Below are 25,175 nucleotides of genomic sequence, written 5' to 3'. Positions count from 1 at the left end.
CTCGAAGCAGAGGGTTTAACTCATTCACACCTATGGCACTGATTGGGCTTTTTACTGACTCACTCCTGCAGTGCAGGCTGCCTAAACTCATTCAAACCCTGAGCTCTTTAAAGGCAGAACATGCATACCAGTTTTGTTACTGTGCAAATTAACTGTGATATTGAAAGCAAGGCATTCAGTGTTGCAATTAAGTAGTTTAAATGTGAGAATATTAATTTATCTGAACATGTAAGGCAAAAATCTAATTTGCTTGTGTAGTTGAAAGGACTATTCCCACATATAAACTTATTTTAACTGCAAGCTCTAGGCAGTTCCTGTCCAGCCTGCTGCAAATTTGGAATATAACACATCATTAACCGACTGTCAATATGTGTCGATGAGTTAAATGTATCCAGTGATTTTGAAATACTACATTTACAAGCGCTTGTTAGAAAATATAAGGCAATCCTATAAGCATGTTTATTAGTTTATATTCCAGAATTTCCAACATAGCATTATGTGTGGTTTCTTATGTGAAAATTCAAAACAAAAGTGATTCCTTGGAATTGCCATGAAACACTGTCAGGGTACACATTTTTGGGGAAATAAGAATAGCACAGATACAATGATGATGAGCTCCAAGGAATAAGATTACAATAAAACTGTTAAGACTACAATATTGAAGAATTATTTTTTTTTAAGTATAGGCATAGTCAAGATGTTTTGTAGCAAATTAATCCTTCTTTATGACCTTATTTTTTAAATAATACCAGAAAGACTATTCAATTTAAACAACACAAGAAAGATTATTCAGCATTTGTCTTACATTAGATTTTGTTTGAGCATTATCATTACTCCTCCATGTACAGAAAGCCTAAGGATATAAAAATGGCAGTTGTGTTATTTACAATATGCTATACATGTACTGTATCACATGGAATTTCACATGGAAAATCTCACTGCTTTAGAACAGCTTCCAGAATTCAGTACAAATTCAGTACCTTCTTCTTCTTTCAGCTTTTCCCGGTTAGGGGTCACCACAGCAGATCACCTGTCCGCATATAATTGGCAGTGGAGTTTTACAGTGTCGAGTTGCCAGCCCAGCACCCAACCTTCCACAAAAGGCATACACATGCACACACTCACGCCTAGGGCCAATATAGAGTGTCCAATCCACCTACAGCATGTCTTTGGGATGTGGGAGGAAACCGGAGCACCCAGAGGAAACCCACGCAACCACAGGGAGGACATGCAGACTCCGCACAGAAGGCACCCCAGCCGAGGATCAAACCGGAGAACCTCTTGCTGTGAGGTGGCAAGGCTAACTGCTGCACCACCATGGCCGCCCTCAGTACAAATTCAGTACACAATTATAAATTCAGTGTCTTCAATAACTTATATTCATTTCACATCATGTGATTTCTCATTTATGTCCAGTGAAGATATCAAAGCAGCAAACAAGTAATTCAACCTAAAGAAGCCCTTTTTAAAATATATTTTACTGAATTCTTAAAATTTGATTTAGCTATGCAAAGAAACAAAAAATATAATATAACATAATTAATGATTAAGAAATCAAACAATAAATTTGAAATATCCATTTATTAAAATAGGACAGGAAGGTCAAAAGAAAACGTAAAATAATTAGCCATGCATCTTTCCAATTTTTGAATGGTTTCTTAAATGTATAAATAAGCTTAAATGCATTTAAAATATTCAGTGATATTTCAAAAAAAAAAATAAAATAAAAAATTCAACAGAAATGTACTGTGGAGAAGTCCATTTGGTTGAATGCAATATATGACTATAGCAGAGGCAAACAATATGAAGAAGTAGACTTCTTCATTTGTAAACCCTGTCAGGTCCTCAGGAAGAAGTGGGTAATCTAAGCTAACCTGGACAAGTGTTTTATATTCTGGTTTAAGATTACACAATTCCAAAATGCGTAATCTTTATCTACAGTACCACAACAAATGAATTAGGCACACCTCATTGTTAACATAAACCTTTTGAAATCCATACAGTTTGAAAAAATGCTGTCTGTCTTGCTGGGGTAAGATAAGTTTGTGGTGCATCATGAGTAGTAACATTTTGAAATGGGAATAACTGGAAAATTGCTTGCATAACAGCAACTACTGAAAATGATTATAATCCTTCAGCAAAGCATTCCCAAACTGACAAGTAGATACATTTATCATTGGCTAATGAAAGAATACAAGTCTGATGTACTTTGGACATTTAGTGTGCTCTAGAGGAAAAAAAATCTACAAAGATTAAGCTGCCTTCTTTTAATTTGAAAAGGAGTACCAGTATGTGTTGCATTTAAATCTGAGGCATATCCAGTGGATATGCCAAGCATATACACACTTGGCTTTAGAAATTGGAGACTGTATAAAATTCTGTAACTTTTAGACTTCATCATAAGGGAAAATGATCAGACAGAATCACTGAATCTTTTATAAGAATACCAGGGTTGTAAAATGGGGTAGTAAAAATAAAGCCCTCCTTACAATTTAATATTAACACCAAATCTTGAAATTCAGATATTAATCCCATTCAAGAGCAAGGACAGCTTTAACATACATAAGTTTTTTTTTTCTGTATAACATGGTAGAAATAAGGGAAATATTTTCAGCCTACAATACTATGCCAGAGACAAACCCAAACAGGAAACTAAACCGAGTACTTGATATTAAAAGGGAGATATGAACCATTTTTGTGGAACAAAAGGGATATTTGATAAGTAAACTATGACAAAAGATAATGTTAATTTGTGGAGAAATGGGACATGATGAAAAAATATGAACTGAAATGTTAAGAGTAAGAAAAAAGAAAGAGAAGAAAATGAACAAAGAAGACATTTTAGTAGTAGTAGAAACAGAAGAAACATTAGATGAGAAAAAATAATGAGGACATAGAAGAAAGTTATGGAATAAGTGATGAAGAAGACAAACTGGGAGGTAGTAAAATGAAAATAAAGAATTGTATTGCTAAAATGATAAAAGAAAAAAGTTTAAAGGGATAAGTACAAAAGAAAAAAGAAAGGAAATACACAATATTTTTAACAAATGAAGAAAGATTACAGAGAACCTGTGGGGAGGAAAGACAATCTGGAGTTTGGGAGATGAGAGATGTTCTGGAATAGCCGTATTCTGTAGAAATACAGTGATTATATTAGATGTAACATTAGCAAAAATGGAAAGATTAAACATTGTAGATTTAAAATGAAAAGAACAAGTTTGCAGAATTATACACTAATTGCAAGAAAATGAAAGCTTATTTGATTGGATTTTAGACTATGTAGTGATAAATATGAATATTATAATAACAGGAGGCTTTAACTGTGATTTAAGAGGCAAACATAAAAAGAAAAGAAATGATATAAGAAAAATGTTAGAAGTTATAAGATATGGTAAGTTAAAATTCTGGGACAAAAATTCATGGACTTACAAAGGGTATATGTAAAACTGAAATAGAATATTTTATAGTATCAGAAAGTTTAGTTATAGGAGAAGGGAATGTAGTTGAAACAGATTTTTTGATCATCTTGCAATATGGCTAGAGAAAGGAAACAAGGAATATATAAAATTAGACAAAGGAATAAAAAGGATAAATAAGAAAACATGGAATGAAGAAGGAAAGAGATTAATAATACAGTTATGGAAAGATCATATTACTAAAAACACTGTAAAATCTGATCTGAATAGTGGATTATATTTAAGGAAAAAATATAACATTTTATAGTGAAAATATGATGTGAGAAAAGTAGAGAAAGAAATATATAAAAGAACGTATATCAAAGCATTGGAAAATTTAGAACGTAATGATAGAAAATACTTCGACAAAAAATATAATTATATGAAAGAAATCAATAAAAAATACAAGAATTGTTATATAAGCAAATATATTTTTTACAAGGAAAAAGAGAAGAAGTGTTGAGTTACTTAAGCAGATTATTAAAGGAAGATTGTAGTATAATGAGAGATATAAAAATGCAAAAGGAGAAATAGAAACTCAGGACATGATTACAAATCGTGTAGTGCAATGTACGCAAGAAATGTTTAAAGAAAAATGAAGGCAGAGAAAAAACATAGAAAGTAAACAAGTAAACAGAAAAAGGGTAGAGAGTTAGAAAATATGTCTTTAAATGAGCTACATAAAGTATTAGGACAAGTAAATATAGATTTGGATACAGGCCCACATGGAATAGGGTATGAAATGTATAACAATGTAAGGTATTGGCAAAAAAATGTTAAAGATTATGAATGAATGGTTAAAAGATTTTATATATAAAGAATTATGTAGTGGAATACTTAAATTCATATGGAAGAAGGAAGATACAAGGCAATTAAAAAATATAGACTGATAGTATTGAATAATAGGATCTTTATGAAAATACAAAATAGATTTGAAACTAATAGCATATATGGTGTAAAGGGGAAGGGTTGACAAGAACTGTTAATGATAGAGAAATTGTAGATGATATTATGAACAGAAAAGATGAAGTGAAAATCATGATAGGAGACCTGAATACGGCATTTAACACAATTGGACATGAATTCTTATAGGCAATAATGGAAGAATATAATATAAGTGAGAAAGTTAGGAAGTTATGTATGTCAGCATATAGTAATAATAAAGTAAAAATAAAATATTTGTAAATGGCTGGTTAAGCTAATTGGTACATATGAAGAGTGGTATAAGACAGGGATGTCCAATGATCTATATACTTTTTGCATTAGTTTTGAATGTGATAGTATGTGAAATAAATTGCAAAATGAAGGAGGTAGCGTATATGACACCTGGAGAGTTAAAAGGTGGCCTAATGGTTAAGGTGTTTGCCTTACAAACACAAGGTGTAGGGTTTGAGTCTCACAAAGGATAATTGGCTAGGCATAAAATGACTCGCAAGGGCAGTTAGCTTAGTACTAATCTATGAACCTATGAATTGCAAAAAAAAAAATTGGATAAAAAAAGTAATTCAAAATGCAAAATAACTAGTGTAACCACATAAAATGACATAAAACATTGCTGCTGAAAGGAAAACACATTGGACAACAAAAGTTGAAGATGAGCGCTTTCATTCCTGTAATTAATAAAATGGAACTTCATCAGATAAAAAAGCCATTAAGAGTTCACCCTTAAATAAAAAGGCAAATCCAATCAAAATGCAAAGTCAATTAAAAAACAGTGCCAGTTAAAGATCCACTCATATAAAATGTAAAAAAGTACATATAAGTAGTTTGAATCAGTGACATAAAAAATGCATCTTCGGAACCAGCTAATAACTCAGTTTTGTAAAAAAACAAGAACATTCATACTTTACATGCTTTCAAAGACAGTACGCTACTAATAGAAATTCTGTCATTCATCCCCAGAAATTGTGTAGCATCAAGTAAAATCTGCCAGTATGTTTCTCTGTATTCAAAATAGGATGATCAATTTCCTCCCCTACTACCTTTTCTAAAACACACACACAAAAAAAAAGAAAACAACTTGTTGAAATTTTGACATTTGTCTGTAGATCTATAAAGTGCATTAGTGTTATCCTTCTTTTTGGTAGCATAAGTGTGATGATAGATTCTTTTTTTGAGTTGGTTTTCTGTCTTGCCTATGTAAAAGGCAAAACATGACAAGCTGCCACGTAAACCACACCTCTTGTATTGCAATCAAAAATACCCTATAGGAAACACCATATTAAAATTTCCTGTTATATTGGTTGTCTCGTAAAGGAACCTACATTCTCTGCAGGCTCCACATTTTTTTCATTTTACCTAGTTTACAGTAACCCACCCTAGAGTTACCTTTTTTAAAAATATTTTTCATAGTCTTTCCTCATCTATACACTATTTTTGGTACTAGACCAACTTTGTTGGTTAACTCAAAAGCTTCAAAACACCACTCCAGTTCATCTCTATAATGCTTCTAGTGGTAGGATGCATTTTGGTCAAAAGTCAAAGTACAACTTGTACCAGTATCAAAATAATTTTTGACTGGTCTAGACTGAAAATCTGGATACCTTAGTAAAGAGGCATAATGTATGTGTCTATCTCTCAAGACTAAAATCTCCTGTTGATCCAACAGGCATGTGAGATAGTTAATTTAAACATTCCCTTCAAGATGTCTAGTTCTTTAGAAAACACTCATCATTAGTAACTAGTCTTGATAGTCTGATCACTTGACCTTTTACAAGGTTCTTTTTCTGCCAAAAAGGGTGGTTATTATCATAATGTAGAAAACTATTTTAATAAGTTGGCTTTCTATAAATAGATGATAGAAACTGCTTATCCTGTTTATTCTTATACAAATGTATTTCCAAATAATTACAACTGTCAGTGCCTGTATTGTGTGTAAAAGATAGTAAGGTAGTGGTAGTGGTAATGTATTCAATAAAATGTAGGATTCTCTATATGTCATCATCTCAGAGAATAAGAATGTCATCCAGATATCTAAAGAATTTATAAATAGAATTCATATAAGCAGAATCAAAAATAAATTTTGTCTCCACAGCCATAATACAGTGTTGGCAAAGATGGGAGCTGAGGAGGCCCCCATGGCCCCCTCTTTGGTCTGTTTAAAGTATTCCCCCTCAAAGAAGAGAAAATTATTTCTTAACACCATTTCCACAAGTGTTGACAGAACATAGAGTTCTTTGTGATTTTAAAACCGAATGACAATGCTTCTGTGAAAAAGACCATACACTCTTCATCAGGGATGGCTAAAAATAAGTCTTTGATGTCTATGCTAAGAAAAATAATATTTGTCTTAAAATCACAACTAGCTAAACATTTCAATAGATGCCAAGAGTCTTTAAGCACACTCTTAATGGCTATTTTATTTGATGAAGTTCCATTTTATTAATTAAAGGAACAAAAGTGCTCATCTTCAACCTTGGTTGTACAATGTTTCTTTCCTTTCAGCAGTGATCTTTTATGTCATTTGTGTGTGATAAAAGAAATAATTTGCACAAATGAGTGTCTAGAGATGATAGTGATGACTTTAAATAAAAGAAAAGTAAAGGTTTAGATGATGTAGTAAAGATATGGAAGTATATATTGTAAAGTGAATTACATTTCTGTGTTGGGTATAAAATTTGGGAATAAACACATAAGTAGAATTCAATGGAAAAAAAACAATAGAAGAAATAAAACAATCCTGTCTTTTCTGGAGAACATATAAATTATCATTCAAAAAAGGCTTATTTGATAAATTCAGTATTGATGGGGAAAATAACACACTCAGCAATTGTATTTATGCTGCCAACAGTGTTTGAAAAGGAAATTATTACAGATATTTTTTTTCATTTATATGGGGTTCTTTATTAAACCCAGTAAAAAGATGAGTTTTGTATGTAAATAAAGAAGAAGGCAGTTTAGGGTTAATTAACCCAGTGGTATATGATGCTTCATTAAATTTATACAAAGTGTTACAATGTATAAGTGAAACAGATGAGAGATTAACAGTAAAACTGTATAAATGTAAGTATGACAAAATTTGGCGTATGGTAAAAAAAGAGTGAAAAACAGAGTGTATAAATGAAGAAATAAAATGTTACCAAGAAAAAATATTGAAGAAAATAACAATTGATGATATAAAAAGATAGGAAAACATGGTATAAGAATGTAATGATAAAACAGGTCTATATTAGAACACCGAACATTCAAAATGTCGAGTGTTCTAATATCGAACCCTAGCAATTGGGAAAAAAAACATTGAACATTCAGAACAGCAAATTTTTTCTTAGGGAAAAAATTTGCTGTTCCAAAACACTACACTATACAAACACCACTAACTATCTACTTACCTTAACCCAAACCCTAACCCTAAGGTCGTTCACTATCGCACAGTCACCTCACCCATGCCCTAACCCTAGCTCACCTAACCCGCCCTAACCCACATGTCCACACAATCGCATACTTACCTGAACCCGACCCATAACTTTCCACCAGAGTGCTGAAAATACTGAAGCAACAGAAACCGGCAACCAAATTCTTTCCCTAGGAAAGAATTCGGTTTCCTGTTACTTTGATATTTTCAGCGTTCGCTGAAAATGGGTCGCTATTACAACACTCGACATTTCAAATGTTTGGTGTTCTAATATAGTCCCTGATAAAACATTACTATGTAAGACCATGGGAAAAATCTAACAGATGAAAAACTTAATGCTATAAAAATAAGAAGCAAATGGTATAATCAGAAAGTAGAATATCAGTATTTTTTGGAGACTGGTAATACATTAATTACCTCAGATGTGTCTTTGGTACACTATCCTCTGGGTTGTTTACTTTGATGAGAGTGCTTTTATCCTGCTGGGTCCTGCACCTCCTATTTTTTGCCATGATTTTGTCCTCCTGTTATACAGCCTATTGATTTTGTGGTTCCACCAGGGTGGTTTGTTTTTAGAGTTAGTTCTGTATTTCTTCCTGGTGGGTACAGCTGCCTCTGTGCAGCCATTAACATGCTTGTACTGGGTTTCTGTGAATAGTTCTGCATAGGTAGCAGTGTTCTCAGGGTTTAAGGGGGCTTGAAATTTTGCCAGGTTCTCACTTAATAACAGCAGGTTAGCCTTAGACTAGTTCCTGAATATTCCAGGTTTAGCTGGAGGTCCAGGTTTTGTTTTTACTTCAAAGGAGACCATTTTTGTGATGTGACCTTACCAGGGGAGGCATTACAGTAGAGGGTATGCAGCACTCTCCCATATTAGTGAGGACCAGATCCAGTATGGTTGCACCCCTGGTTGGTGTATTGACTATCTGGTCCAGGGAGATTGTGTTTACAAAATTCAGGAATCTCTGTGCATGTACATTTGGTGTCGTATAGGATTTCCACTTAACAGTGGGGTAATTAAAGTCACCTATGAATATGGTATTGGGTTGGATGGTTACTGTTTCTAATAAGTTTAAATACACGGTATGGGTTTCCTGGGTCAGAGAGAGAGAGGGAGAGAGAGAGAGACCTATAGCTTGCAAGAAAGTGGTATTGGATTTTGCCTATGGTGATTTGAACATGGAGCAGTGCATTGTCCTGTTTGACCAGCTTTGAAGTATATTTATTTTTGATATTAATAGAGACACCTCCACCTTTAGTCCCTGCCTGTGAAGTAGCTGGCCTAAATGTGTGGAATGCATTATAATCTTGAACTCTTGGTGTGCTCTCCGCGTCTTTAAACCATGTCTCTATGACCACACTGATGTCAGCATTGCCTGGGGTAAAGATAGCTTCAAGAGAGTGGAATTATTTGTTTAGACTCCTAGCACAGAGCAGTAACACCTTTAGATTTTCTTGGTTTTGATTTGCTATGTCGGAAGTACTTTCATTTTGGCATTGCCTAAAAACAGGCACTATGGGGGAATGTAGGTAACTTAAGTTTTAGCTGTCTAAGTGTAGAGCCACTATTTTTAAAAGAACAAGATAGATTGAAAGGGGGTGGGCACTTTTGTATTCTAGTAATATGGAATACAGTGGGATGTTTTAGATAATATTCAAAAGCCTAGGGGGAGAGGTGCAGATCATCCCTGGCAAAGCAGCATGGTCTGTTGACCATCTCCTTTCATGCTGACCAATATTGCACTCCCTTAGAATGAGACCAGAAACTAAGCTAATTATTGAAGTCAATCATCTTTTGTTCATATTGTGGCATCATCCTTGGAGAAGGTAAAATGCTGCTCAATGCTAAGCTGATGCCAGCCTGAGACAGATATTCTAAGAGTTCCATGATGTCTCTCTTCATATAGTCTAGGGAGGTACTTCTCAGGTCATTTACTAAGTCATATTGGTAATTGAGGTCCAGTAACATGAGTGCATGCGTAATGTGTCGGAGCCTAGGCCCTGATAAGCAACTGACCGTGACTTTCTCCTTACTCAGCCTGGTGAGAGGGGCATCAGTGTGTCTCATGATAAGAGTCTCCAATGACTAGAATGTTGGATTGTGTGAGGGCTTGCCTTATGGGCTTAGAAGTAGATGCTCCATGAGATATAACTCTATGTGTTGATGTGGGTGTTGTTTTGAAAGAATGCATTTGGGGCTGCTGAGGGTATTTGTTATGTGCACTTCAGCTAGGAGGTCTTTGTAGTTTAGGAAGGTTACATTTAATGGCCTCAGTATATATGGGTCGATATGCCTGCTATGAATTGTGTGTGATAGGTGCAGCGTGTGAACTACTGACAACATTATTGACATTAAGAGTACTTTTATGTGACAGCTTTGCCTCCAGTGACTTTGTGTAAATACATCTCTCACATACCATATCAGTTTATTGACTGGTTGTCAGTAAACATTAAGCAATTTCTGCATTGCCTCAGGACACCCATATCCACCAAGCTGGTAATGGAGACAGTAGGAAAGTTCATATCCATGGCAATAGACCCTTTTTTATTGATTAGAGAGTTGGAGCAAAAATATCAGTCACTGTCAGGAGTATGCAGTTTGCAACTAGAGGGGCAGTGCTTGTCACTGCAAACTAGTTATCCTATGTGCAACTTGGTATTGGAGAAGAACTGCGGTGGTGGTGCTGTGGTAATGTTGTCGCCTCACAGTAAGACGTTGTCCTGTTCGATTCTCAGCTACAGCGTCGTCTGTGTGGAGACATGCGTGCATGGGCGTCCCTTCATCAAAGGTTGTGCGTCAGGGCCGGCAACTCGGCACGTAAAACTCTACTGCCAATCATTAGCAGACCGGAGTTCCACTGTGGCGACCCCTAACCTGGAAAAGCCAAAAGATACAACAACAATAACTTGGTATGGGAGAAATTTAAATTGTGCTTTTACAGGAAAAATGCCACTTAAGGTGTTTGAGTCTGTAGAGAGCACTGCCAAACACTTGAGGGGAAACTAATAATAGACCCTGAAAATTTAATGATGAAGTATTTAGGCAAATATTCTGAAGTTAGAAATAAATCAAGCAGTACTTACTGAAAACAGAGAATTAGATTGCCAAGAATGATGAAAAGAGGGAAGTCACATGAATAGTTACTGCCTGGCTACTACTAATGCTGGTCTCACCACAGGTTAACTCTGTTGGGATGCAATGCTCCTTTGCTTTTTTTCTCACCAGAAGCAAAATGTTAGCGCCAGTCTCAAGATGAGAATCAGGCCACAGCCTGTTGGGTGATCCATAGTCTTGTCTCAGATGAGGCAAGGGTCAGTAGGCTTCTAGCCTTTTCCTGGTGGATGCCTTGAATAGCAACCAGACTAATCAGGAACGTTAAGCACAGACACTCACTCTCCAACCAGAAACAGTCAGAAATCAATGCACTCTGCTCCTTCTCTCTCCAGGACCAGAATATAATATAAGCACAGATTCTAAGCTGTCACTTACAAAGCAGTTATTAGGCTTTTATCAGCAGTCTCCAGAAAATAATGTCACTGTATGCCTTATCTTACGAGGAGAAAACAGCACTAATCCCAAGATGATTACTGAGAGGCAGAATGTGGGCTCTCCAATAACTGGTGGTCTTGCAATAGATGTTTAAAGGTAAGATGAAAAAAATGGTTTATCCTAAACAATGTAGTGTGCACTGAGCAGGTAGATATGAAAGCTGGTAACTTAAGTTTTTGCTGTCTAAGTGTAGAGCCACTCTTTTTAAAAGAACAAGATAGATTGAAAGGGGGTGGGCACTTCTGTATTCTTGTAATATGGAATACAGTGGGGTGGCCAATAAATGTAAATAGTTGAAGGAGAGTGATTTCACAAAATGATAACTTTGTGCTTACTCACACCAGCCAATGAAAGGAGAGAGGGAAGGAGATATATGGTCAAATTAACATAAGGGGCAGGCAACTAGAAAGACAGTGGTGTTTAAGAACACAACAGTAACAGGATGGGAGGGTGAGTACAATCTGTCTGAAACTCAAGAGACACAGCTGTGGTCTATTTTCAAGGTTTTATATGCAAATACAAGTAAAACACAGTGTAAAAAAAAAATCACAATATACAAAATAGAAAAAGGCAATAAGGTAAAATCAAAAGCAAACTAACCTTTCCCTCACAGCAAGCTGTGGCAGAGTCAGGGTGAGCTTTTTCCATTGAAGAATTGTTTATTTGGTGTCTTTCTCCTCAGGTCTCCACTGAAAAGTGGCAAAGGCAACTGCCCAGCCAGACTATCCCATTTAACACGTGGAAATAAACAGACAAATTAATCCACCTGGTTCCTTGGTATGACATTCAACTCAATGAGTGAAAGAGGCAGCATACAGGCCTGGGGGAGGGCAAGCTTACTCTGGAAAACCATTTATTAATATGATAGGTAGAGATTCCCAGAAGAAATCCTAACTAATCTGTATACTTGTCCCAGAAGATCTCTGCTGTGGGCCAGCAACAGGCTTCCAACTAGTGGGCAGGCTGTGCAGTTCAGACTGCCTCACCATCATGAAGGCTTTGTCTAATAAAGAATGTAACTTATCTGTTTGATATTTTGCTGCCAAGCTTGCCCTGATCAGATCATATCTGCAGCAAGGTGCACACTTGGATTTTTTACAGGAGGTGTGGAGGTGTCAATGTCTTAGAATTAAAGCATTTTCTTTTACCAAATTGATGATTTTATCTTTTTCATTTCCAGTATGAATATTGCTAGTAGCGGACTGGATCATTGTCCATCCAGTCTGGGTTTTGCCTATCTAGAGGAACTAGGCCCAGTTTTGTACTGGATTTTCTTCTCTCTCTTATTAGTGAAGTGTTTCCAACAAAAATTCTGCTCTTTGTCAAGAATTTCATGAAGCAAGAAACAAATGCAACTGAAAAAATCACTGAAGCAAAATCATCAATACCATCAGTTACGTCATCTAAGAACCAAAGGCATTGGTTAGTACAATCCTGAACAAAGGCTTTAGGATTCTGATGATCTGGACAAATATCAATAATCAGTAACCTTACATTTGTAGGTAAGGTACTACAGCAGGTGGATTTTTGAAAAGCCTTTGATAAAACTGATCACTGTAAATTTTATTACAAAGGCACTCTCACTGTGATATCTATTCATCCTCTTTATCCTATTTTCAAAATTATATCTCAGGCAAGAGCCGTTATGTTTACAAATGAGCAGCACTTTATTATGGCCCACCATTTTTATAAGCTTGTTAACAACAGGTGACTACAATCTAAACTCACAAATATCTGATGATATGCTGACAATTAAATTATTTTAGTAAAATGTAACAATATCCACTATCTGCAGAGAGTGGTAACAATGTCCACTTTCTGCAGAGTAACTTATTTCCTACGTTCTGGCTAATGGACTTTAGGAAAGGATGAACTTCAAGAGCTTCCACTGTTACAACTCAGTGCAAAACCAACTTGATGAGTGTAACTGGTCAAGAAATCAACCCAATGAAAAAATTTAAATGTAACCAATTTGTACAGGGAGCTGCCCCACTCCCCCAACACCACTTTAACTTACATTTATCAACTCCATGAACATGATGAATAGAGAAATCTCCTAAAATAAAGGAAATACTGCCAGTGCAAACTTAGAAATTAGACCAGGAGTGACTTCCTATGGAAAACAACAAACATGGAGTTCACGTTCACAGAGCTGTGCCAGGCGAGTTAGGACAATGTCCAGTTTGAATTTGATGAACAGTAGAGAAGCCACTTGATGTATCACTCTATTACTTATTTTTTAATAATTAAACCAAAATTAATGAATACAAGGATATATATATACATGCATACATCCGTGTGTATGTGTGTGTGTGTGTGTGTGTGTGTGTATATATATATATATATATATATATATATATATATATAAAATATATATATACATACATATATATTTATATATATTCATAAAAAAACATACCTTACTACTTTCCCTAGACTTAAGCAGCATGTCAAATCTTTACAGACACATTTATTTAAGATTATATTTCAATAGTAGCTTTACTACAAAGGATGATATTACAATTTAGTCTGCAAAACAGGATGTCTGAGTTATTCTCTCTCTTTTGTCCAAGCTATCACTGTACCTGAACCCTTGAAATGAGGTACTGGTCATGATTCTACAAAATGGTAACTATGCATTCTGAGTAGACAACATCAAGTTACACCTTCAAATGTTAAGAGTGCTATATTACTTATGGTGCTACTACTATGTCATTTCATATAATCAGTATATCACATTAAGGCTACTCACATGAAATGTGTAGTTGGCAGAGTATCTTTACAGGCAGTTCAGTTGTCCTGTAGCTGCGGTTAGTACAGGAATACAATCAGACAGGATCATAGGTATGTACTAGGCTAATAACCTCAAGGGCCTTTTTAAATTTAGCTATGCATCCCAAATCTTTGAAAAATTCTTGTACCCTTGATAAGTGTAAGCAGGGGCTTGGAAGGTGAAACATTTACAAGCAGGGGCTTGGGAGATAAATGATTTACAGGCTGCATGTGTCCATTACAGACACAGGTGCCAAACCAGGGGTGAATTTCCTATTCACCATCCAATTGTCCAAGTTATACTTGAATTGGGTTAGGGAGGAACTCAGCTTCACATGGATGAGGAGCCTGTTCCAGAGAAGGGATAGTCTCCAGTAGGACAAAAAAACCACAAACAAAAAATAAAAAATAAAAATATAAAATACCACCAGGAAAAAGCCACTTATAGAAAAACTGGAGTTTAATAAACACTTAGTGCCTCGGCATAAATGCCTTCCAAGAGTAAAACACATCACACAAAATCAGATTAAATACACTCACTTATTAACATAATTATCAGTCATCCTTCAATAAAATAATTACATATTGAAATTACATATTTCCAATTACATTCCTTGTTGAGCCCAAAAGGCTCCAAGGTGCTGTACTTTAAAATAAACAGTGTTTCTTTTTTAAGTAATTTTTCTTTTACACTCACATGTTCCCCAAGAACTTCAACCTTCTCCAAAACACAGCCTTTTAACTCATAAGGGTTGGAATTATGATACTGTGAAAAATGAGCACCTAGTGGGCTTTCTATTTTTTTTTATTTTTGATATCTCTAACATGTTCTTGTAGTCGAATCCTAAAACTTCTATAAGTTTCCCCTTATTTTGTGTGATGTGTTTTACTCTTGGAAGGCATTTATGCCAAGGCGCTGTTTATTAAACTCCAGTTTTTCTATCAGTGGCTTTTTCTTGGTGGTATTTTATAGTCTCCAGTAGGCCCTGTTTATATCACAGGCAAGTTTTAAGTCTTTAGAAAGGTTAATTGTGGTTCCATTTGTTTTACAGATATGCAGAAGTGGACTCTGAGAATACCTTTTATGCCAGGCATAGATTTCCCCTTGAGAGCCTGTAGGAAACAGAATACATGGATAGGGCCTTGAGGTGGTCTGCATAGGAGATGTTACTTACACCCTGTATTCTTTTAGTGAGGAACCTCTGTGGACATTCCAGTTGTTGGATGTGCCTGGTTAGGTGCATCCCAAAGGGGCATTTTACTCAATGATAGGTCTAATGAATGCTGAATACAGTGAAATAATGACTTCCTTGGACCTAGATGCCATACCTTTGTTTATAAGTTGCTCAACATAGAATGATTTCCTCACTACTGTAGACAAGTGATTGTCAAAGGCTAGATTACTGTCTATGTGCTTCATCAAGTCCCTGACTACTGTGTCAAGTCTTAAAGGTATGTTGCCAATATGATATTTACCAGGGGTGGATGACTTCCTGAAGGATACTGTTATACATTTCTTGGCATTTAGTTTTACTCCATGGCTCAGACACCAGTTATTTGTCTGTGTCAGTTCTTCCAGGAGAACATTTATGTCAGTGGGGGATTCTATTACTGTTCCTAATTTGCAACCATCTGCAAATTTAGTAAGTCAGAGCCATTGACATTGGCTTTAACCTCAGAGAAGTAAATGCCAAAAAAAAAAAAAAAACCCAGTCCCAGGACTGATTCCTGAGGGATTCTGCTTGTGACCAGCCTCTTTGTAGAGATGGACTCCCCAGTTCTAACTCCCTGGGTCCTGTCTGTGAGCCAGGCTATCCACTGGGTGACATAAGGGTTTATACCTAACCTCTTGGTTTGTCAACAGTGCCCATGTAGGGTATTGTGTCAAATGCCTTGGCCAGGTCAAGGTAGGCAGTGTGAACCATTTTGCAAACATCCATTGTTTTGGTTACTTTCTCAAAGTCCACCAGGTTGAATAGGCAGGACCTGCCCTTGACAAAACCAAATGGGGTTGGGTCTAATGTCTGGAGGTCTCCTATGACATTATTTATCATTTCCAGTGATAATGCTTTCCATGGCATTGCATATGAGACTAGTGAAACTTCTAGGTCTGTAGTTTCCAGGGTCTGTAGATGGCGTATGTTTGTGTAGAGGAATGGCTCCTGCAGTTCTCCATTCATGAGCCATGAAGCCTGCTTGGAGGCTACAGTTAAACAGCAAATCCACATCATTCTCTAGGGCGAGGGCAGCTTGTAGGGAGTGGAGTTTTTTGTTTATACTCCTAGCACTGAGCAGCAACACCTTTAGATTTTCTCGATTTTGATTTGCTATGTCGAAAATGCTTTCAGTTTGGCACTGCCTAAAGAAGGCACTATGGGGGAGGACAGTGTTTTAGCTAATATTCAAAAGCCTAGAAGGAATGGGTGCAGACCATTCCTGACAAAGCAGCGTGGTCTGCTGACCATCTACTTCCATGCTGACAAAGCTATTAATTTTAAAACAGCAAGACAAATTGGAAGGGAGTGGGCACTTTATATTCTTGCTGTATGGAATAGAGCAGGATGAACAATAAATTTAAATAGCTGAAGGGCATTGATTTCACAAAATGATAATTTTGTGCTTACAATAGCCAATGAAAGAGGACAGGGAAGGAAATATGTGGTCAAATTAACATAAGGTGCAGACAACTAAAAAGACAGTTGAGTTTAAAAATACAACAGCACCAGGGTGGGATGGTGGGGGAAAATTTAATTTCTGTGTGACTCACAAAAGATACAGCTGTGGTCTCTTTCCTAGTTTAACTATGCAATTAAAAGCAGAATACAAGTAAAACACAGTGTAAGGAAAGAAAACATGATATACAATACAGAAGAAGGCAATGAAACTGTGACAACCCACCACTGCCAACGAGTAATCAAGGAGCCTCAATCCTCACCAATGGCAACAGTGGGGGACATTCACTGGGAGAATAACAGGTACACACACAGTATTTCCAGATGCAGCTCTCAGCATCAAGGACAATTTCTCTTCAGAGCACACAGAGACCACGGACAGTCTAGGGCTGGTTTCTCCCTCTTCCTTCAGAACCCCAATAACAGCCCCACTGGTACAGCTAAAGAGTTGAGATCTCAGCTGAGTGACCAAGCCAAGGCCTTCAGCACCCTCTCTATCCAACCAGTGCTTCGTGTCCTTGCCCAAGTAGCTGACACAGATGCTCTCTGAGGTTTGATTTATACACACACACACACACACACACACACACACACACACACACACACACACACACACTTGGGAAAGGGTGGTACAGCTTTACTAGCTATGCCCCCTTCTGCCTAGAATAAAAGGTAGTTTCCACTGCCATCAGTCACTCTACAACAGCTACTTTAAGGCCCTTAACAAAAGGTGACCAATTTTAATGTGTAATATTAATACAAATGGTAGTTTGACCAAGAGCAAGGCTATTAGGAGTGGCCCACACATTGTCACCAAATAAATATGCAAGTACTTTCAAACCTTAAATATCTCTACATGTCAGCTACAATGAAAGGTTTAAATATATTTAATAATAAATTATAAAAGAACAAGAAAATACTAAAAATATATATTTACAGTGATATTAGAGTTCAAAAACCACAGGAAATATTTAAAATAGCAGTGCAGTACAGGCTCACACAAACAAAGAAAAACATCTAAACTAAACTTCACTATATTCCGGACTATATCTAAGAGAATTATACTGTTCCCTAGAAACTTACTTCAGTAGAGCAAGGGACATGTTGTGGTGAGCGTTTCTTGTTGTCAAGTCGAAGACAGAATGCAGAATGCACTGTCTCACTAAGAGACTTCTCAAAATAATATCTAAAATATTACTGGTGGGATAGCTTGCAGAATGACATAATTTATGGTAATTTGACTTATAGTTCCCAGGACAAAACCCCCATTGCTGAAGCTGGCAGTATTTAACATCTACCTGTAAAAATATACAGACAGATAAATGGTAGTCATAAAACAACTGGATTCCTTCTTGCTTTAAAAGTAGCAATTAGTTCACTCAAAGGACAATCTAGAAAGCTTCCTAGTACAGACTTTGTGTCTCTAGCTGCATTGAAAACTTGACAGATAGCCTCTTTATTGCGTAGCCTATAAAGTAATTTAATTTCAGATATTTTTCTAAAGTTTGCTGGACTGAGGTTAACCTTCCAATTTCCTCTGATAAGCATATAGATTTAAACAGTTACAGTAGTGCACATACATTTCTGTTCTCTTCCAGTAGGGCACACTGTGGTTAGATTTCAAACACAGCACTCTATGAATACCTTTTCAACACACATGGCTGAACAAGCACTTTGATATACGCAATACATACACTTCTAATACATGTGTAACACAAGCATGTTGTATAAATCATTTTGATGTTCACCAGTGACATATAATTATTTACAAAATCCCATCTAGCTGTGCTGGCAGTATCTCCTTTTGTCACACTTCTTCCCCCCTTCGAAAACTCAAGCTAGTTTTTCAAGTGACCATTGAGAAACATTGCTTGAGAGGAATGAGCCTATCTGGGAATACATTACCCCATTCCCTGTCTTACAATTCCAGCTACCTTGGCACTGCTGACCCCAGTACAGTGTTGCACTGTCCCATCATGTGCCTGCAATCCTAGGCTCCACCATAGTAACTTGGGATTTTGCTGGCTGCCTCTCTGTAGCCATAGATCCCCCTCAGACTCCTCTTGCCAATACTTAGCACCAGGGCCTCCCTATCATGGTAAGGTTTTATTATGTTAACATGGTACAGTTTGTCCCTTTCCACAAAGTTCTGTCATGTAGTGAACATCACTGACCTTCCTTACCACTTTGAAGGTTCCTTTCCAAGCTGCCTGCAGCTTGTTGTGTCTGACAGGAATGAGAACCATAGCCTGCTGTCCCACAGCATACTCTCTGGCTCGAGCATTCCTGTCATACCAGACCTTTTTCTACTGCTGGGCTTCTGCCATGTTCTCCTGGACCAAGCCCATGAGTTCCCTGAGCCTTGCCCTAAAGTTTAGAATGTATGGCACAAGAGACTCCTTGTGGTATTCACACTCACCCTCCCACTCTTCATAAATCAATTCCAGAGGCCCCTCACTCTATGTCCATACAGCAAATCAAAAGGTGAGAAACTTGTGGCTTTCTGGGGTGCCTCTCTGTAGGCAAACAGATGGGGCAAATATTGTCCGACTCCCTCTTCAACTGGTCTGCAAATGCCTGTAGCATGGTCTTTAGTGTAGAGTTTAACTTCTCCACCAGACCATTAGTCTGGAGGTGGTAGGGGGTGGTCTTTAGGTGTTTCACCCCAACAGTGCTCCCACAGACAAGCCCACAGGTCTGACATGAAACTGGCACCTCTGTCACTCAGTATTTCTTTTGGGAAACCTACCCTATGGACAGTATTTGCCACCTTTTCTGCCTTAGTGGAGGACAGGGCCACCACTTCATGGTATCTGGTAGCATAATCTACTACCACTAGGATATACATCTTCCCTGTGGGGTACTCAGAGGCCCCACAATATCCACAGCTACCCTCTGAAATGACTCCTCAATCACAGGCAAAGGCACCAAAGGAGCTTTGACCTTGTCTCCTGCCTTGCCTACCTTTTGGCACTGCTTACATGTCCTGCAGTACCCTGTTACATCCATGGAAATCCCAGGCAAATAATAGTTCTGCATAATACGTCTGTTTGTACACTTCGTGCCCATATGACCTGCAAATGGAATGTCGTGGGCTATGGCTTGACGTGCCAGACAGTAGGCTCTAGGAACTACCAATTGCTGTATTCTCTCACACTCTAGCCCTCCCTCAGGGGTCCACGCTCTATACAGTAACCATTTGTCCCAGTGTACAGATTCCCCCTTTCCTTGAGAATCAGGTGCCTCCCTAGCTACCCTCTCAAGCCTTGTAATGTAGGGTCTGAGAGCTGAGCCTGCCTCAACTCTCTCTTTGTAACCCTTCCTAGCTCCCCTTCCACAGGAAGTCTGGTATCCTCTGACAGTGGTGCCTCACTGTCAGCCTGGATACTACTACTCACCTCTGCCCTTGTAGTCACACTGTCCAAACGAACATCAGTATGCACCAGCAGCTGTGGCTCACCTTAATTCTCACTGTTACAGGTTGGCTCCCTCTCTGAAGTAACCACCTCACCAGTCCTGGCTTCAAGTGTACGGTCTGTATGGGTCCCGCACAGGCTACGAGACCCACATGCCAGTATCCAAGCCTGACTGCGAGTAACTGCATGCACACAAGGTACTGCATTATCAAAATCATTCCCTATCAGGACATCAGGGATATCCTCAAACACACCTATTTGCTTGCTTCCTTTTCCACCTTTCCACTCAATGTGAATCTAGCCAAAGGTATTTGGAATGGGGCCCCTCCTAAAGCTCTGACTACAGTAGACTGCCCAAGCAAGTAGTGCTCCTCTTTAACCATTGTAGACTTCACAATGGTTAGGTCAAAGGCTGTCTCTGTCTTAGCAGTGCCCTGTTTCCCATCTACTACGATAGGCTATAACTCTTGTAGAAGTTTGGTACCTTGTTGTCTCCAGACAACTTACAGCTGCCATTCTGTTATTCCCACTTGCTGGCTCCCCTACCTTTTGTTCCCTGCCTTGCCTCCATGGGCATCTATATGCTACATGGCACCACTGGTTACATTTAATACATTTAAAACATTTAAGCCTTGATCCTGGCTGTGTTCCTGAACTAGTGGCTTCCCCTGTTACTGATGGAAGCTGTTAGGGCAGTTTAGGCTGCCTACCAGGGGTCCCCATATACCCATGTGCAGCACTGGGTATCCTTTTCCTGCGTAGTGATGTCCTGCTTGCTAGGTATAGGTCTCCTTTTTTCCCCAACTCATCTGAGGTGCTGCAGTCTCTATCTGCCACCCAGATTCTCATGTCCTCAAGCAAAGTGCTAAAGGCTTGTTCTGTCACCAAATGGTCTGGCAGCCCTTCAGAAGTGGTGATCTGACATCCACTTACCCTCCTATGAAAATAAGTGCTTAACTCAGTAAAATAATCACACACACTTTATCTGCCTTGCATCTATGCTCAAGAAACTCTATTCTATAAGCTTCAGGTGTTAACTTAAAGCATGCCAGTAAACAACTTTTAACTGTATTATAATTTAAGCAATCAGTATCAGACAATTTAGAAACAGTTACAGCTTTACCTTGGATAAAGGGGGTCAGGAACAGTACCCAGAGCCCTTGGTCAGCATTATACTGTTTACAAACCCTTTCAAACATATAAATAAAACTATCATAATTATCACCCTCTGTAAATTGTGGAAGAAAGGCCTCTGAGGTTTGATTATTCCCTTCCCTATAACCTCCATGACTCTGGCAAAGAGTCATCATCTCCTATTCATGTTGCCTCTGCCTCTCATTTTCTTCAGTCTCTCTTTCACTTCAGCCTCCAAATGCCAATGTTTCTCATTTTCTTCAGCCTCCTAACACTGCAGTCTCTCTGCTGATAATATTTCCAAACATCTGGCCTCCAGTTCAAGTCTCTTTAACTCTAGACAGATTTTTAAGTCCTGTGAAGAAAAGCTCAGCTGTCCATTTTCTGAAAGCTGTACATCCCAAGGCCAGTCTGGCTGTCTTCCTGGTTGCTGGTCTGTGATGCAGCTGTGACCAAGACTGCAATCATTTCCACTTTAGTCAGGTTGGCATGCACCAGTCTTTTGGCTTGGCACATCTCAGGCAACTGGCTCCTTGTCAGCGTGCCATAATCCTCTACTGACATCCTTGCCTGCTATCCCTAACTAACTAAGGTAACAAAAAAAAAAATAAAACTATTGTGATATGAAACTCTGAATGTCTACTGTGTGGCTGCTTGAAAGTACAAACACCTTCTTTAGTGACCACTGTTTGCAAGCTACAGGAGTTCAATATCCATATCACTGAATCCCAATATGTGACGTGGTGATTCCACCATTGCCAGCCAATTAATACATGATGTGGATATCCCACTACTGCCCACCAATTAATATGTGATGACTCACCACTGCCAAACAGTAATCAAGGAGCCTCAGTCCTCACCACTGGCAACAGTGGGGGACATTCACTGGGAGGATAACAGATACACACACAGTATTTCCATATGCAACTCTCTGCATCAAGTGCAATTTCCCTTCAGAGCACACAGAGACCACAGTCAGTATGGGGCTGGTTTCTCCCTCTTCCTCCATATCTCTAATAAGACTCCCCACTAGCACAGTTACACAGTTGAGATCTCAGCTGAGTGACCAAGCCAAGACCTCCAGCTCCCTCTGTCCAACCAGTGCTTTGTGTCCCTGCCCAAGTAGCTGATGCACACTCTTTGAGGTTTGATACACACACACACACACACACACACACACACACACACACACACACACACACCTGGGAAAGACTGGCACAGGTTTACGAGCTATGCTCCGTTCTGTTCAGAGTATAAGGTAGTTTCCACTGCCACCAGTCACTCCTCAACAGCTACTTTAAGGCCCTTAACAAAGGGTGACCAGTTTTACTGTGTAATATTAAGATTAATACAAATGGTAGTTTGACCAATAGCAAGGTTATTAGGAGGGGCCCACACAGTGTTGCCAAATAAATATGCAAGTACTCTCAAAACTTAAATATCTCTGCACACATCAGCCATAATGAAAGGTTTAGATATATTTAATAATAAATAATAAAAGAAAAAGACAATACTAAATATGTATTCACAGTGACATCAGAGTAAAAAAACCTCAGAAAATATTTAAAATAGCATTGCAGTACAGGCTCACACAAGTAAAGAACAACACTTAAACTAAACTTTGTTATATTCCTGACTGTATCTAAGAGAAATACACTGTTCCCTAGAAACTTACTTCATTAGAGCAAGGCAGATGTGGTGAGTGGTTCTTATTGTCAGGTTCAAGACAGAATGCGGAATGGAATGTCTCACTAAGAGACTTCTCAAAATAATATCTAAAATACTACTGCTGGGATAGCTTGCAGAATGACATCATTTCTAGTCATCTGACTTCTAGTTCCCAAGCCAAAACCCTCATTCCTGAAGCTGGCAGTATTTAGCATCCATCTGTAAAAATATACAGAGAAGGACTTTTGCTCAGATCTTTGGCAGATGTTGGAAATCATAAAACAATTGCATTCCTTCATGCTTCAAAGGTAGTTCACTCCAAGTACAATACAGAAAGCTTCCTAGTACAGACTTTGTGTCTGTAGCTGCATTGAAAACTTGAGAGAGAAATTACTTTATAGGCTACACAATAAAGAGGCTAATTTCAGATATTTTTCTAAAGTTTGCTGGACTGAGGTTAACTCTCCAGTTTCCTCTGTTAACCATATACATTTAAACAGTTATGACAGTGCAGATACATTTCTGCTCTCTTCCAGTAAGGCACACTGTGGTTACAAATACCTTTCCAACACAAACATCTGTGCAAACAGTTTGATATACACATGAGATACAATTCTAACACATTTGTAACACAAGCATCTTGTATAAATCATTTCAATATTCGCCAATAACATATAATTATTTACAAAATTCCAGCTAGCTATGCTGGCAGTATCTCCTTTTGTCACAGAAGCAATACAAAATACAATGAAAAAAATAATGCATCTCCTTTTGTCACAGAAGCAATACAAAATACAAGGAAAAAAAATATCTTTCCCTTCTCTGCAATCAATGGCAGAGTCTGAATGAGCTTTTCCAGTAAAGCATTACTACATATACTGTTCTGTCTGGGTGGAATGCCCTAATAGTATGAGAAGGTGCCATTCTTCACAACAAAATAAAATATAAAAACATTTGCTTTCTGCGCCAGAAACAGTTAAGTTTGGAAGTGTGTATGGTAAGTGAGAAACATAGGTTCCTGCTTCAGTGTTCTGCTCGAAGGTTTACACATTTTAAACCATTCCTTACCTATGATTGAACTTTTTTGTTTCCCACTCTTCTGCTTGGTAAATGTCAGCTGTCTAACATTTCAAAATGCACAAAGCATAAAGCGGGTGTCCACCTATAATAAAACTACAGAATGTGTTGCCGATCATGTCCAATGTACCCATCACTTTAACAAGGCTGCTGGTTAGTTTCTACTTGTCTCTTTAAAGTTGGCCTACAGCCTTATCAACAAATATGCCTGTCACCCCCTAAGCAACCTTCTCAAATTGCTCTCCCTGTCATAAGACATCAAAACATCCAGTATGTTTACAATCAATGTCTTGGAATCACACACATATATGGTGACTCTCATGTTTAGAGTGACAGAAGTCTGGAACAATTTTCCTACGAGAATTTTCTCCCAGAAATCCAGACATCTGGAGCAAATGACATACCATAACTGAAATGTCAACAGATTGTCATACAATAGTCATAGTTGTGGCAGACTGCCCTCACTAACAAGACAGACAAACCTCTAACATTATATCTAGTTTTCTTTCATTTTTTTCTTGATGAGTCCATAATCTATTCTTTGTTGTTCCATATAGACAAATCTGGTGTTCAACTTTCTCTGTAGATGAAGTAAACATTTTATTGAATTATCACTGATGGTTTTGGGTAAGTAGTTTACTGGAATGCTTTCAAGTAAGGCTTCACTTTAACTACATGCATCTTGCTTAATAAGCTGCTGTACATATGTCTTAAGCTGTGCCATCTCTGGATATTTTGAGACCAGCAGAATAATTTTAAACTACAAGCATCTGTTATGTTTACATGTGAATATGATGGATCTGCCTGGCACATTTCTTGAAACTTCTGACTACTGTTCCCTGGGCAGTTGCTTTCGTGTGTGTGTGTGTGTGTGTGTGTGTGTGTTATATATCTATCTACACATATATATATATATATATATATATATATATACATATACATGTATGTATGTATATATATATATATATATATATATATATATATATATATATATATATATATATATATATATATATATATATATATATATATATATATATATATACATATACATGTATATATATATATATATATATATAT

At 37.6% G+C, this 25,175-nt stretch overlaps 1 protein-coding gene across 1 annotated transcript in view; it reads right to left on the bottom strand.

Moving 5' to 3' along the window:
* LOC122788681 (broad substrate specificity ATP-binding cassette transporter ABCG2-like) overlaps positions 1–25,175 on the bottom strand; it is a 512,925-nt gene that overhangs the window by 121,549 nt on the left and 366,201 nt on the right. The window lies entirely within an intron of this gene.

Source organism: Protopterus annectens, chromosome 14.part0 (assembly GCF_019279795.1).
Source record: "Protopterus annectens isolate FY-2018-M chromosome 14.part0, PAN1.0, whole genome shotgun sequence".
Classification (NCBI taxonomy): domain Eukaryota; kingdom Metazoa; phylum Chordata; order Ceratodontiformes; family Protopteridae; genus Protopterus; species Protopterus annectens.
This window is presented reverse-complemented; position numbering and strand designations above follow the sequence as displayed.